This window comes from Tamandua tetradactyla, chromosome 13 (genome assembly GCF_023851605.1).
Source record: "Tamandua tetradactyla isolate mTamTet1 chromosome 13, mTamTet1.pri, whole genome shotgun sequence".
Taxonomy (NCBI): Eukaryota; Metazoa; Chordata; class Mammalia; order Pilosa; family Myrmecophagidae; genus Tamandua; species Tamandua tetradactyla.
Window position 1 is genome coordinate 54,893,059 of NC_135339.1, and position 13,473 is coordinate 54,906,531.

At 35.4% G+C, this 13,473-nt stretch overlaps 1 protein-coding gene and 1 pseudogene across 10 annotated transcripts in view; both read left to right on the plus strand.

The window, feature by feature from the left end:
* The window catches only part of LOC143654020 (uncharacterized), a 549,535-nt gene that overhangs the window by 244,458 nt on the left and 291,604 nt on the right, over nucleotides 1-13,473 (plus strand). The window lies entirely within an intron of this gene.
* LOC143654551 (DNA primase small subunit pseudogene) lies at nucleotides 1,645-5,942 on the plus strand (annotated as a pseudogene).

A 13,473-nucleotide genomic window follows, 5' to 3' on the forward strand; every position in this document is an offset into this window, starting at 1 on the left:
GTATCTAGGCATTACATTAAATCATAGAGTGTTAAAGGCTCACCATCTTATTCTGAGCTCCCTGTGTTTGGATTATTTAAATGATCTATCCATGCTGGTTGAGATAGATTATATGCTACAGAAAATTTAGGTTCTGGACAAAATAGAACTTTCTTCCTTTGGTCTCAAAGAGTATGCAAAGTCCTAAAATACAGACATTGTCTTCCTTACCACTGTATTCTGAATTACTTTAATCCTGACCTGGTAGGCTTCATTCTTATTACTAAATACCAGGTTGTACATACATAAAACAGCCTCTCAAAATCCAGAAATAACAATTACCACTTTGGACTAAATGTGACTGATGTAAGAGCTTACAATCTAGGCCCCAGTTTTCTTATAAGTATTTTCTAAATGAGATCATACAATATTTGCTCTTTTGTTTCTGGCTTATTTTGCCTCACCAAATGTCCCATAGGTTCATTCACATCATTGCCTGCCTCATAACTTCATTCCTTTTTGTAGCAGCACAATATTCAGTCATATGTATACATCATTCTCTAATCTACTTTTCAGTCATTGCATCTTTCAGCCATCTCCATCTACTGGGTCTCGTGTATAGCATCCAAAGTCAACAGTCCATCAACATTCTCAATTTTAGATAATTTCATTGTTCCCAAGAGAAAGATAGCCAATAAACACACCCTCACCAAATAGAAAATCCAAACCAACCCCCTAACTCTTATCCCTTCCCCAATTATGTATCCCTGGTACTGCTGCAGTACTGTTATACATAGCCCTTAGCATGCAATAGTTTCCGCCCCCCACTTCCCATACCCTGAAATTATATACTCTTTGCCCAAAATTCATACTTTTGCAGTAGTTCATGTGAGAACTTATTTATATTTGTAGTGTTAATCTATGGGACACAATGCAACCTCTCTCAATCATGTTCACCTTCAATATGGTAATGTTACTTATAGACCCACTAGTGAAGCACCTTTACTTCTATCTATTCCCTTACAAGTAAGTTCAACCTCATTAACTAACTGTTCACCCATCTAAAGCTTCCATGTTTCTCTAGGTCCCATATATGCTAAATTATAAGCCTCTGATTTTACCTTTACTATGGTCATAAAAATGGAATCATATAGTATCCATCATTTTGTATCTGGCTTTTTTCACTTAGCATTATGTCCTCAAGACTCATCTATCTAAACAACATACTCTTGGAAGAAATTACAAAATAAATTAGTAAGTACCTCAAGGCAATTGAAAACACAACATATCAAAATTTATGGGATGCAGCAAAGGCTATGCTGAGAGGGAAATTAAATGCCTTAAATGCCCATATAAAAAAAAAAACAGTGCAAACATCAAGGAATTAACTGTTTACTTGGAAGAACTTAGAGAAAGAACCACAAACTAACCCTGAAGCAAACAAAAGGAAAGAAATAATGAAAATTAGAGCAGAAATAAATGAAATTGAGAATATGAAAACAATTGAGAAAATCAACAAAGCCAAAAGTTAGTTTGCTGAGAAAAATCAATAAAATTGATGGCCCCTTAGCTAGGTTGACCAAAAAAAAAAAAAAAAAAAAAAAAGAAAGATATATATATAGAGAGAGAGAGAGGATGCAAATAAATAAAATCAGAAAGGGAAGAAGAGACATGATCCCTGACCCCACAGAAATAAAGGAGGTAATGAGAGGTTACTATGAGCAACTATATGCTAATAAACTAGACAACATAGATGAAATGGACAACTTCCTAGAAAGGTATGACAAACAACATTGACTTGAGAAGAAATAGACAACCTCAACAAACCAATCACAAATAAAGAGGTTGAATCAGTTTTTCAAGAAGCTCCCAAAAAAGAAAAGTCCAGGACCTGATGGCTTTACATTGAATTCTACCAAGAATTCAAGAAAGAATTAGTACCAATCCTGCTCAAACTCTTCAAAATAATCGAAGAGGAGGGAAAGTTACCAAACTCATTCTATGAAACCGAAGTCATCTTAATACCAGAGCCAGGCAAAGATACTATAAGAAAAGAAAATTACAGACAACTCTCTTTAATGAATATGGGTACAAAAATCTACAACAAAATACTTGCAAATCAAATCCATTAGCACATTTAAAAAAGTTATACACCATGACCAAGTGGGATTTATTCCAGGTATGCAAGGCTGGTTCAATACAAGAAAGTTAATTAATGCAATATACACCATATGAATAAGTCAAAGTGAAAAGACGATATGATCATCTTGATTGATGCAGAAAAGGCATTTCACAAAATACAAAATCCTTTCTTGATGAAAACACTTCAAAGGTTAGGAATAGAAGAGAACTTCCTCAATATGATAAAAGGAATATATGAAAAACCCAGAGCTAACATCATTCTCAATAGAGAAAGACTGAAAGCTTTCCCTCTAAGATCAGGAACTAGACAAGGATTCCCACTGTCACCATTGTTATTTAACAATGTGCTGGAAGTCCTAGCCAGAGCAATTAGACAAGAAAAAGAAAGAAAAGGTATCTTGGAAAAGAAGTAAAACTCTGACTGTTTGCAGATGACATTATACTATATGTCAAAAATCCTGAAAAATCCACCAGAAAGCTATTAAAGCTAATAAGTGAGTACAACAAAGTGGCATGGTATAAGATCAACACCCCAAAACCAGTAGTATTTCTATATAATATTAGAGTAATAAATTTAAGGATATAAAAGATATATTCACAGAAAACTACAAAAAATTGCTAAAAGAAATCACGGAAGACCTAAATAAATGGAGCAGCATACCATGCTCATGGATTGGAAGACTAAATATACTTAAGATGTCAATTATACCCAAACTGATTTATAGATTTAGTACAAACCAAATAAAATTCCTTTGCAGAAATAGAAAAACCAATAACCAAATTTATTTGAAAGGGCATATATAGCTAAAATAGCTAAAAAAATATATCTTGAGAAAGAAAAATGAAGTGAAGGGTCTCATACTACCTGACTTTAAAGCACATTACAGAGCTACACTGGTCAAAACAGCATGGTACTGGCATAAAGATAGATATACTGACCAATGGAATCAAATTGAGTGTTCAGAAATAGACCCTCTAATCTATGAACAATTGATTTTTGATAAGACCATCAAGCCAACCCCTGGGACAGAGTAGACATTATTATTTTCAATAAATGGTGTTGGAGAACTGGATATCCATATGTAAAAGAATGAAAGAGGATCCATATCTCACACCCTTTATACAAAAATTAACTCAAAACAGACCAAAGACCTAAACATTAGAGTACGACCATAAAACCTTTAGAAGAAAATGTAGAGAATTATCTTATAAATCTTGTATTAGGAGGCAGTTTCCTAGACCTTAAGACCCAAATCATTGAGCATTGAAAAAAGAAATACATAAATGGGATCTCCTCAAAATTAAACACTTTTGTACATCAGAGAACTTTGTCAGGAAAGTAAAGAGGCAGCCTGTGCAATGGGCGAGAATGTTTAGAACCCACATGTCAGATAAGGGTATAATATCCGGGATATGTAAAATGATTTTTCAGCTCAACAACAAAAAGACAAACAACCCAATAAAAAATGGGCAAAAAGACATTAACGCTTTTCAGAAGGGGAACTACAAATGGCTAAAAGGCACATGAAAAGATACCCAACTTCACTGGCTATTAGGGAAATGCAAATCAAAACCACGATGAAATATCACCTCACACCCACTAGAATGGCTATTATAAAAAAAAAATAGAAAACAACAAGTGCTAGAGAAGATGAGGAAAAAGAAACACACTTATCCATTGTTGGTGGGAATGTAAAAGCTTACAACTGCTCTGGAATGCAGTTTGGCAGTTCCTCAGGAAGCTGAGTATAGAACTGCCATATGATTCAGCAATCCTATTACTAGTATATATTCAGAGGAACTGAAGGCAAGGACACAAGCAGAATTTGTACACCAATGTTTATAGTAGTAGTATTTACAATTGCCAAGAGATTGAAAAGCCCAAATGTACATCAATGGACAAATGGCTAAACAAGCTGTGGTATATACATACGATGGAATAATACGCAGCTGTAAAACAGAATAAAGTCATGAAGCATGTAACAACATGGATGAACCTTGAGTGAAATTAGCTAGAAACAAAAGGACAAATACTGAACGCTCTCGCTAATATGAACTAGCATTAATAAGTGAACTTTGAGAGTTAAGGACACAGGTTATCAGGAGATAAAAATAGGATAGAGATTGGTGCTGAAGGAATAAAGATTGTGTAACAGCACTGATTGTAAAAATTCAGGAATGGATAGAACACTACTACCTGATTGTAGCCCAATAATATCAGTACACTGAATGAAGCTGAATATAAGTATGGTTGAGGGAGAAAGGCTGGGGGCATGTATGAAATCAGAAGGAAAGATAGAGGATAAAGACTGAGATAGTATAACTTAGGAATGCCTGGGGTGGACAATGATGGTGATTAAATTGTAAAAATATATTTACAACGTTTTTACATGAGGCAGAAGAAATGACTGTCAACATTGCAAGTTGTTGAAAATGGATAGTATGCAAGAATAAGTACAATCAATGGAAGCCAGGGTCTATAGTCACCAGTAATATTGTAATACGTTTCCACTGAATGTGACAAAGGTATTATGCCAAAACTAAAGTTCAACAATCGGGGGGTTTAGGGGAGGGGTATGGATTCTTTGCAGAGGAAAAGGAAATATCTTCATATAGATTATGGTGTGAAGGCGTGGCTATTTACTTAGGTTGGATTGTATAATATGTGAATAAAGCTATTTAAAAATCAACAGAGAAACTGTCGCTGGCTCAACTATGGCCGAATGATAAAGAATTAGTTTCAACACTATGAATTTTCATTCACTTTAAAAGATGATATTTACATTTTCTACCAATCCTTCAACAACCAGGGTGAGCTGGAAAAATGGATTCATTTTCATGCAGAAAATGAATCTATACAACATTGACATAGCCTAGTTAATATAATACTGTGAAGCTGAGGGCTTTCCAGGCTCAGAGAAAAGAGCTGGTGTTTGACATTGATATAACAGACTATCACGATGTGAGGAGATGTTGTAGTTCTGCAGGCGTATGTTCTATGTGTTAGACCCTCATGACAATGGCCATACACATCACTGACCAAGTGTTGAAGGAAGACTTTGGATACAAGCATTGTCTCTGGGTATATTCTGGAAGGAGAGGTGTTCATTGTTGGGTCTGTGAAGAATCAGTTAGAAAATTGTCCTCTATGGTATGTTCTGGGATAATTGAGTATTTGAGTCTTTTAAAGGATGGTCAAGAAATTAAAAAGAAAGTTCACACCAGTGAAAAAATTCACCCTTTCATCAGAAAGTCTATAAACATATTAAAAAATATTTTGAAGAATATGCCTTTGTCAATCAAGATATTCTTGAAAATAAAGCAAGCTGGGATAAGATCTTAGCCCTGGTTCCTGAAACAATTCATGATGAACTTCAGCAAGGTTTCCAAAAGCATCACAGCAGATACCAGAATATAAAAAATGACAAATGTGGGCCCTGGGTAGAAGGGGAGATCATGCTCCAGTACTGTTTTCCATGCCTAATATCAACGTTAGCAAAGGACTCAATCATTTACTGAAGGGCCCTTTTTAGTGTTCATCCTAAAACAGGTTGCATTTCTGGTCCTATTGATTTACAGAATGTGGATCAGTTTGATCCATTTGCTGTTCCAGCCATAAGTTCCATCTGTCATGAGCTGGATACCATTAGAATAAAGCTGAGTCTGACGTCAAACATAGAACCAGAGATTATAAGAAGACTGGTCTAGCTCCTTATGTGAAAATTTTTGAACAATTTCTTGAAAAAGTGGATAAATACCAAAAAGGAGAGCTTTTCAAGAAGAGTGATTTACAGAAAGATTTCTGAAGATAACAACTCGCCTCAAACCAATATGGCTACCTTCTACCTTCAATCAAAAATCATATACTTCAAAGGGCCATTTAATAAATGTGGCAGAACCATGTATGTGCCAATGCTCAAAGTAAAATTTCCTTTTCTTGAGAAATAATTATGCTGAAAAGATTCCTTGAGACGGTGATGGGAGAATGTCAGGGTTTCTGGAAAGAGCACTAAAGGAAAGACTAAATCATGGTTGGATTTCAGATAAAATTTATAAAATTTAATAATATACAGAGAGAATTCTAAGATTTCTGACATGAATACTCCCTTCAAACAGGCGCTATAAATAGAGTAAGTAGTAATATATCCAAGACTTTCCTCTCACCTCACCGTAACCTCCAATTTCTGGATGAGTGAGGATTTTGTCCTTAGTCTCTTAAATTAATTACACCTGAAGTGTATATCTAGTCTCTTCCTATTTTGCTTATTAATGTTCTTATTGGTTAGGTCACACTCCACTGTCCATTTTTTAAAAATCATTTTAAATAAGGCATATAAACTTACCAAAACTTCAATTCAAAAAATATCAATTACTAGACTAACAATATTGGAACTCAATATAGTGTTTTTTACAACTGTTGGCAATTGTAGCTCCTAACCTTTTCCCTCAGAGAGCAATTGGTTTAATCAGAAAGAAGCAGTTTAGAAAAATAACCATCTTCACCAACATAAAACCTGTTCTATTTGTCAAAAAAGCTTTTTTCTTTTTTTAAATTTTTTAATTAATTTTTAAATTTAAAAAAATTACCAAAAAGAAACACATACTCTTAATATGTGATCATCTGTTCTACATATATAATCAGTAATTATTCACAATATCACATAGTTGCATATTCATCATCGTGATCATTTCTTAGAACATTTTCATCAATTCAGAAAAAGAAAAAGACAACAGAAAAATAAAACGAAAACAGAAAAAAAGAAATTATATATACCATACCCCTTACCCCTCCCTTTCATTGATCACTAGCATTTCAAACTAAATTTATTTTTTATGTATTTATTAATTAAAAAATTAAGAAACAAAACAAAACATCAACATACATAATCATTAATTCACAATATCATCACTTAGTTGCATATTCATCATTTCTTAGAACATTTGTCAAAAAAGCTTTTTATATATTTAGATAGAATACTTAGTTTCATTTCTTCCATGTTTGGTTTTGTTAGAATCTAAAGTGTCAGATTTTGCTTGTCTGGTTTTACAACCACTCTAAACAAAACAGTTGTTCTAATTTACATTCTACTTTTGAGAAACAGTAAGAAACAAGCTTATTAGGCCAGTGCTTTTCTATGACTTAAAATTTTCCGTCCTTTAACACTGTTTCCTCTGTAATCTTGTTAAATTTTTTCTTATGGTTTATGTAAAACCTTCTTTAAAGAAGTCAACATGTTGAAAAACTTTGCATTCCTTTTCTTTTGTAAGTTTTTAAGAAAAAATATTAAAGGCTATTATGCAAAATGCAAAATAATAAATAAACGGAGGGACACAAGTGCTTGAGAAATTGTGGAGAAAGAGAAGTACCTATTCACTGTTGGTAGGGAAGCTGAGTGTTTTCACCCCCTCTGGAGGGCAGCATGGTGGTTCCACAGGAGGCTAGGGGTGGGGTTGCCATATGATCCTACAACCCTTTGCTCGATATGTGCCTGGACAAACTCAGTGTGGGGACGCAAATGGACATTTACACACTGGTAGTTATGAAAGCAATGTTAGCAATTTGCATTGGATCGAGGTGGCCTAAGGGTACAGCAACTGAGGGAAGAAAGGGGATCTGTAGTATACATATAGAACCAAACTACTGAGCGGCTGCAAGAAGGAATGAAGTTGTGAGGGATGAATAAGTTGAATGAAACTTAAGGACTGTTTGTTGAATGAGATGGAAGAAACAAAAAGACAAATATTATCATGTCTCACTCATATGGACTAACTATAATATACAAACTTGGTGAATTGAAGTCAAGAGCATGGGTTATCAGGTTAGGGCCTATTATAAAGTGTCATAGATTGTAAGCTCTTATAGCAGTCACATACTAAAGAGTTGCAATTTTTACTTCTAAATTCTGAGATGCTAAGCTGTTTTTTTATTTCATGGTTGTTCCCAGAAACTTTGGGTATTTACTTGGCACCTGAGACTCAAGAGTTAGAGCACTGAAGCTATGAAAATCAGCAGTACCCCATATAGGAACTGTTAAAAAAGTTGAGAAAATGATCAGATTTTGATTAGAGATATGAATGAAGCTGTTCTGCATAGCACCCTGTATTCTCATTTGGGTAAAGAATGATATGGTCCATATTTTAAAACTTCAACTTTTGGGTGAGACCAAAGGGAAATAGGTTTATTTGGTGTAAAATTTATATTTTGAGTAGCACATTATCTAATTTAACTTGTATGGTCAGTTGAGTTGAACAATATAAATACATGGAATCTTAAACAGGGCGTGAGATCTTATTGGTTTGTACATGTTAGAGTGAGGCCCCACTATATTCCAGAGTAAGTTGGGCAGAGTATAAAGAAGTATTTGAAAGTTCCCTTGGGGGACTGGGGAGAAAAGAGGAAATATTCAACTTCCCCATTTAGGGAATTCCTGATATTTTCTCAAGCAGTGGGGACAACCAAATCAATAGGCTGAGCCCTTGATCTTGGGTTCACCCCTATGAAACTTATTCCTGCAAAGGGGAAGCTAAGCCTACTTATAGTTATGCCTAAGAGTCACCCCCAGAGAACCTCTTTTGCTGCTTAGATGTGGCCTCGCTAAGCCAACTTGGCAGGTGAACTCACTTCCCTCCCCACTATGTGGGATATGCCTTCCAGGAGTGTGAATCCCCCTGACAACATATGACAGGACTCCCAGAGATGTGATGGGACCTGGCAGCATGGGATTGAAAGAGCCTTTTTGACCAAGGGGGAGAAGAGAGAAATGAGACAAAATAGTTTCATTGGCTGAGAGATTTCAAACAGAGTTGAGAGGTTATCCTGGAGGTTATTCTTATGCATTATATAGATATCCTTTTTTAGTTCATGGTGTATTTGAGTGGCTGGATGGAAATACATGAAACTGTTGAGCTATGTTCCAGTTGCCTCGATTCTTGAAGACGACCGTATAATGATATAACTTTTACAATGTGACTGTGTAATTGTGAAAAACCTTGTGTCTGATAGTCTTTTTATCCAGGGCATGGACAGATGAGTAAAAAAAAAAAAAAAAGATTAAAAAATAAGTAAATAGGGCGGTCCATGGTGTCTCAGCAGGCAAGAATGCTTGCCTGCCATGCCAGAGGACCTGGGTTCGATTCCCGGTGCCTGCCCATGTTAAAAAAATAAAAAAGATAAGTAAATAATAAGGGGCATAAAAAGGCTGAGCCCCCAGCCTTGGGGGTTGTTCATATGAAACTTAACCCCACAAAGGATAGGTCAAGTCTACTTAAAATTTAGGCCTAAGAGTCACCCCCAAAAGAGCCCCTTTTGTTGCTCAGATATGGCCTCTCTCTCTAGTCAACATGAGGAGCAGTCTCACCACCCTCCCCCTCTCTGCGTGGGACATGACTCCCAGGGGTGTGGACCTTCCTGGCAATGTGGGACAGAAATCCTGGAATCAGCTGAGACTCAGCATCAAGGGACTGAGAAAAACCCTAGAATGAGCTGAGAATTAACATCAAGGGATTGAGAGAACCTTCTTGACCAAAGAGGGACGAGTGAAATGAGACTAAGTGTCAATGGCTGAGAGATTCCAAACGGTCGAGAGGTTATCCTGGAGTTTATTCTTATGCATTAAGTAGATATCACCTTGTTGTTCAAGATGTAGCGGAAAGGCTGGAGGGAACAGCCTGAAAATGTAGAGCTGTGTTCCAGTAGCCATATTTCTTGATGATGATTGAACAATGATATAGCTTTCACAAATGAGACTCTGTGAATATGAAAACCTTGTGTCTGATGCTCCTTTTAGCTACTATATCAACAGAAGAGTAGAACATATGGAATAAAAATAAATAATAGGGGGGAACAAATGTTAAAATAAATTTAGTTTGAAATGCTAGTGGTAAATGAAAGCGAGGGGTAAGGAGTATGGTATGTATAATCTTTTTTTCTCTATTGTTTTATTTCTTTTTCTGTTGTCTTTTTATTTCTTTTTCTAAATTGATGCAAATGTTCTAAGAAATGATGAATATGCAACTATGTGATGATATTAAGAATTACTGATTGTATATGTAGAATGGGATGATATCTTAATGTTTTGTTTGTTAATTTTTTTAATTAATAAAAAAGTTTAAAAAATAAATAAAAAATGTTTAGAAAAAGAGTAAGAGATTGTGTAGATTGAAATACTGGTGGTCAACAAGAGGGACGGGTAAAGGTATGGGATGTATGAAATTTTTCTTTTTTATTTCTTTCTTTTGAAGTTTTGCAAATGTTCTAAAATTGATCATGGTGATAAATACACAGCTGTGTGATGATGCTGTGAACCATTGATTGTACACCATGTATGGACTGCATGTGTGTGAAGATTTCTCAGTAAAAATATTAAAAAAAAAAATTTTCATTGACTCTGCATATCCAGCTAAATGAAATGGAGAAACTATGGAAAACCAAGGCCAGCCTTTTTAGGAGATTTTCCCAAAACTAATGCCTGTATCTAGAGCTTTCACTGGCATCACTGCCATTCTTCAGAGTCCCAGGTTCATAAACACTTCTTTTTTTAAAGATTAATTCAGTACTGAGTGTGGATATAGTCTATTTTAAGCAGTTTTATTGAGATACATTCACATACCATGCAATCCATCCAAAGTACACAATCAATGACTTTTAGAATAATCACAGAGGTATGCATTCATTACCGTAATCAATTGTAGAACATTTTCATTACTCCAAAAAGAAAATCTCCATACCTCTTAGCAGTCATCTCTCAGCCCCTCTGTCCTTCCCCAGCCCTATATAGCCATTAATCTAATTCAGTCTCTATAAATTTATTTATGTTTACATTTTATATAAATGGAATCATAAAATATGTAGTACTTTGTGTATGCTTTCCTTCACTTACCATGATGATTTTTTAATGATTGTTTTTTTAATTAGAGAGGCTGTATGTAAAGTAAAGTCATATAAAAATATAATATTGCCATATGCCTGTGGATTGTTGACACTTTGCATTGGTGTGGTATCTTTGTTGCAATTAATGTTAAGAATATTAAAGCATTACTGTTAACTATAGTCCATAGTTTACATTAGATGTATTTTTCCCATATACCACTCTATTATTAATACCTTGTAATAGTGTCATACATTTGTTATAATTATTGAAACAATTTTCTTATATTTATACTATTGACCACAGTTCATTGTCCACAATAGGGTTCACTGGGTTAAATAGTCCCGTTTTATCCTCTTTGTTTTTAGTAACATACATGACCCAAAACTTCTCCTTTCAACCACATTCACCAACATAATTCATCATTGCTACTTGTACTCACAATAGGTGCTACCATCACCACTATCCATTTTAGACATTTACAGTCAACCTAAATAGATATTCTTTGCAAATTAAGCATAAGCTCCCCTTTCTCTACCTCCATTCTATTCCTTAGTAACCTATATTCTAGATTCTAACTCTATGAGATTGCTGATTATAATTAGTTCATATCAGTGAGATAATACAATATTTGTCCTATTGTGTAAGGCTTATTTCACTCAATACAATGTCCTCAAGGTCAGTCGATGTTGTTGTATGCGTCAGGACTTCATTCCTTCCTATAGCTGAATAATATTCCATCACATGTACACAAACATTTTGTTTACCTATTCATTGGTTGATGGACACTTGGGTTGGTTCTGTATTTTGGCGGTTGTGAATAATGCAACTATAAACATTGGTATGCAAACATCTGTTTGAATCCCTGAGTTCAGTTTTCTGGGCATATACCTAGCAGCAGGATTGCTGGATCATTTGGCAGTTTGATACTTAGATTCCTGAGGAACTTCCAGACTATCTTCCACAGGGGTTGTACCATTTTACATTCGAACCAGCAGCGAATGAGAGTTCCTGTTTCTCCACATCCTCTCCAACACTGTAGAATTATTAGTTGCCTTTCTACTGAATGAGAAATGATATCTCATTGTGGTTTTGATTTGTATTCCCTAAGAATTAGTGATGTTGAACAGCTTTTCATGTGCTTTTTAGCCAATTTGTATTTCCTCTTTGGAAAAATGTCTATTCAAGTCTTTTGCCCATTTCTTCTCCTTTTTTTTTACTGAGATATCTTCACACACATACATTCTATACATGGTGTACAGTGACTCACAGTATCATAACATAGTTGTATATTCATCACCGTGATCATTTGTTAGAACATTTGCATCACTCCAGAAAAAGAAATAGAAACAAAAAAGAAAAAACTCATACATACCATACACCTTACCCCTTCTTCTCATTGACCACTAGTATTTCCATCTACCCAATTTATTTTTTGGCCTCCTTATTATTCATTTATTTTTTTAGCCATATTTTTTGATCATCTGTCCATACCCTAGATATAAGGAGATCAAATACCAGGTTTTCACAATCACACAGTCATAATGTAAATGTTATAGCTTTATACTATCATCATCAAGAATCTAGGCTACTGGAACACAGCTCAACATTTTCAGATACTTCCCTCTAGCCACTCCAATACACCATGTGGTAGTTAGATTCAGTTGTCAGCTTGGCCAGGTGAAGGCACCTAACTGTTGCTGTGGCCATGAGCAAATGGTAAGTGAACCTCATCTGTTGCTGATTACATCTGCAGTCAGCTAGGAGGCATGCCTGCTGCAATGAAGGATGTTTGACTTAATTGGCTGGTGCTTACATGAGAGAGCTCAACATAGCACAGCCCAAGTAGCTCAGCATACCTCATCTCAGCACTTGCATCTCAGCCCAGGCCTTTGGAGATGCACAAAGAAATCACCCCGTGGAAAGTTTTTGGAACCCAGAGGCCTGGAGAGAAGGCCAGCAGAGAGTGCCCTGTGCCTTCAAAGTTAACTGCCTTTCCTCTGAAGAACTAACAAAATAAATCCCCTTTTATTAAAAGCCAATCTGTCTCTGGTGTGTTGCATTCTGGCAGCTAGTGAACTAGAACACACCATAAACTAAAAAAGGATATCTATATAATGCATAAGAATAACCTCTCAACTGTGTTTGAAATCTCTCAGTCACTAAAACTTTATTTTGTCTCATTTGTCTCTTCCTCCTTTTGGTCAAGAAGGCTCTTTCAATCCCTTGATGCCAGGTCCTGGCTTATCCTGGGAGTTCTGTCCCACGTTGACAGGGAGAGTTAGGCACCTGGGAGACATGTCTCATGTATGAGGGAGGGCAGTGAGTTCACCTGCTGGGTTGTTTTGTCCATTACTTTTTTTCCTTTTAAACTTTTTTTATTGTATTGTATAACATATATACAAAGCAAAGAAATAAAAAAGCAATAGTTTTCAAGGCACTCTTCAAAAAGTGGTTACAGGATAGATCCCAGAGTTTGTCATGG